Source organism: Lissotriton vulgaris, chromosome 10 (assembly GCF_964263255.1).
Source record: "Lissotriton vulgaris chromosome 10, aLisVul1.2, whole genome shotgun sequence".
NCBI lineage: Eukaryota > Metazoa > Chordata > Amphibia > Caudata > Salamandridae > Lissotriton > Lissotriton vulgaris.
The window spans coordinates 825,544,168-825,547,190 of NC_141698.1; the positions used below are offsets into that span (position 1 = coordinate 825,544,168).

At 43.1% G+C, this 3,023-nt stretch overlaps 1 pseudogene; it reads right to left on the reverse strand.

The window, feature by feature from the left end:
* Nucleotides 1-492: 492 nt before the first annotated feature.
* On the reverse strand, nt 493-2,045 carry LOC147688841 (uncharacterized; annotated as a pseudogene).
* Nucleotides 2,046-3,023: the final 978 nt, after the last annotated feature.

The window sequence follows — 3,023 nt, forward strand, 5'->3', positions numbered from 1 at the left end:
CCATTACCTAATTTCACTCTTGCCCAGGTGTGATGATGAAGGGCTTTGATGGCTGTTAAGAGTTGGTGTGGCAATCCCCAGGTCTCTAATTTACTCCACAAGCGCTCTCTGTTCCCCCGGTCGAAGGCTGATTTAATGTCTATGAAACAGGCATACAAACGAGTGCCTTTCGCTACCGCAGTGTCCCTTAGTATAGACAGACAAGTTAGGTTGGTTATTGTTCCCATTCCTTGCCTGAATCCTGTTTGGAATAATGGCATGATCCTTGTTTCTGTTATCCACGCTTGTAGGTAAAGTAAAAGGCAGGAGGCATAGAGTTTAGCTTCAACGTCTATTAATGATATCAGTCTATAGTTTTTGGGGTTACGGTGGTCGCCGTGCTTAAACATGGGATGGATAACACTACCATTCCAGGATGCTGGTAACTCTGGTTGTCTATATATTTGATTGAACAGTGGCGTTAGGGTCTCTGACCACAGATCTGGATCATGTTTAAAAATTGCATTTGCTAGGCCATTTGGGCCTGCTGCGCCCTCTGACTTTAATCCTAAAATGATTTTACGTAATTCCTTTATGGAGGTAAGGTCGTCTGGCTCCTTCTGCCCGTTCGATAGACTTTCATGTTCAGGATCCCTGTGCTCCTTGCTATTTGCTCTTTTTAAATTTTCCGAATTATCTTTAGCTGCCGATGAACCGTTTGCATGGCCTTGATCTGTTTTGCTGTATAAAGCTTGTACAAGTCTAGTCCAGGTATCAGCTCCGACCCGGGCTTCTTGTTGGAGTTTTACCCCTTGATTTAAATCATTTATAAAACCCCAGAAGTCTCGGCTGTTTTGGTGTTTGCCCGCTATTAACAGTTTGTTTCAGGTGGTTTCTTTGTATTTGTACTTAGCGCCCCTCAGTGCCTTCCTGTAGATACTCCTGGCACCCCTTAGTTTGGATTTATTTACCACTGACCCTTATGTTTTTTGGCTTGCTAGTGTTCGAACCTCCTTTGCAACCATTCTTTTTTTAGCTCTTAACTCCGTGTCAAACCATGGCTCCTTCTTGATGTTACATTTGCTATGGGTCCCTGGCCTTTCTGGGAATTTATCCTGCAAAACCTGAATCATTTACTCCCAGTTGGGTATGCGTTCCTCTTCCTTTTGAGTTCCAAGTTTTGCCAAATGGGTTTTTACTAGGTCCGTAATTTTACCCAGTCCTTCTCCGCGCCATTTTAATTTCCTCAAGTTGAAATTTGAAGCGTGCAGCAGAAGGGAGGCCGTTGTTGGCGCCGTACTTGGTACAATGTTCAGCCTTATTAGTTGTGGAAAATGGTCGCTTTCTGCCCGCTGTTCTATGTAAAAAGATTCGATACGGGGAAGTAACTCGTCACTTACTATTGAATAGTCAATTATTGAGTGCGCCCTGCCACTCAAATATGTGACGGCTGCCGGCCTATCCCCCTTGTTGTTGCCATTCAGGATTGATAATCCATGTTCAGTTAGACTGGAGGCTAACTTTTTTCTGATACAGTCAGTGGGCTTCTTCACCTTCGCTTTATTGTGGTCAATGAGCACGTTGTCAAAATCACCTGATATAACCAACAGGTGCAGTAGGTAGGTCCTTTGCATGGCCTTAATAAGTGACACAAGAATCGCATACTTTTCTTTTTGAGATTTTTTATCTGGATGAATGTAGACGTTAAATAATAACATTTGCCACGGTGTTGTCCCCTGCGTCGGGGTTTTGAAGATTCTGATCACTTGGGCCCACTTAAGGCCCACGTCTATCTCCTCTGAACACCAGTTGTATTTATGGGTTATATATATCGATAATCCGCCCCGGGGGTGTCCATGCTTGGAGAAGCTTTCCGCATGTATATGGTGTCCCTTAAAACCTGGAATTGGTGAGGGTTGTAATATACATGTCTCCTGGGTCATGATTATGTCTTGTCGTAGGAAGAATGCTAGGGTTTCGTGATCATGGGCCATTTCTCGAAATCCGTGCACGTTCCACGAACAGATTGAAACTATTGATTTCTCTGTTAGATTTTGAGGGGGCATCTCATTCCGTAAGGTTACTAAGGGATTTGTGCCTGGGTTAGGTAGTTTTATTGCTCAGGACATTGGATACCCAAGATCAGTCCGTTCTGTGTGCGTGGTGAGGACCGATTGTTTGTTGAGGGTGACTTGTTCTTAGTGGCTCTGGCGTGGATGCTCGGGCACCGCGTGGACAGGAGGCTTGTTGACTTGTTCTCTGCTGCCCTTTGTTTTGCTCATGAGTGTTAATTTGTAAAGGGTAGGGGTACCTCAGGCATTTATGTTGTATTATAGATATACATCAACAGTGAATGCATCCCTGGTATAAGGGCACTCCTTGGGTTCCTAAATACAGACTCCTCTGTTTATTATAAGTCTTCATTTATTTTCAAAAAAGTTCATATTAGATATTGCAATTCATATCATTTTCATTTTTGAGCCGTAAGACATTGATCTCAATGCATCCATGATTTTTCATAATATACTCCAATGCATTTCGGGCAATGGAAGCCCTTTTTCAAGGAGATCTGCCATGTAAACAAAATAAGATATAGCCAATTACTATATGATTTAACCAATTCCTATATCGTTTCCATTATCATGATTGTCTCTCAAACATAAACCTTAAGCAAAAATGCTAATTCAAGCGCAAATCGCAATGACAACCTTTGTGAGTAACAGGTGAGCTTCAGGTTTGTATCGATGTGCTGATAGCAAAGCGTGTGATGGGTGAAAGACGAAGTGTTTGGAAGGTAAAAAAACGCTGTGAAACCGCACTTACGTGAATGGTGGTTATGAGGCTCAAGGGTCACTGCGGCCAAAAAGTAAAAAAGGTAGGGGTTAGAATTTCAGAAAGTTAACTAGGTGGGCTCAACGAAACGTGGGTATCATGGCAGCTCGTGTGGCTGACTTACCGAGTTGTAATCAAGGTCTAAAGTAGATTCGGAGCGCGGTGGAGCGATCAGCGGTAACGAGGTGAAAGTGATGGTGTATTTGTATTCA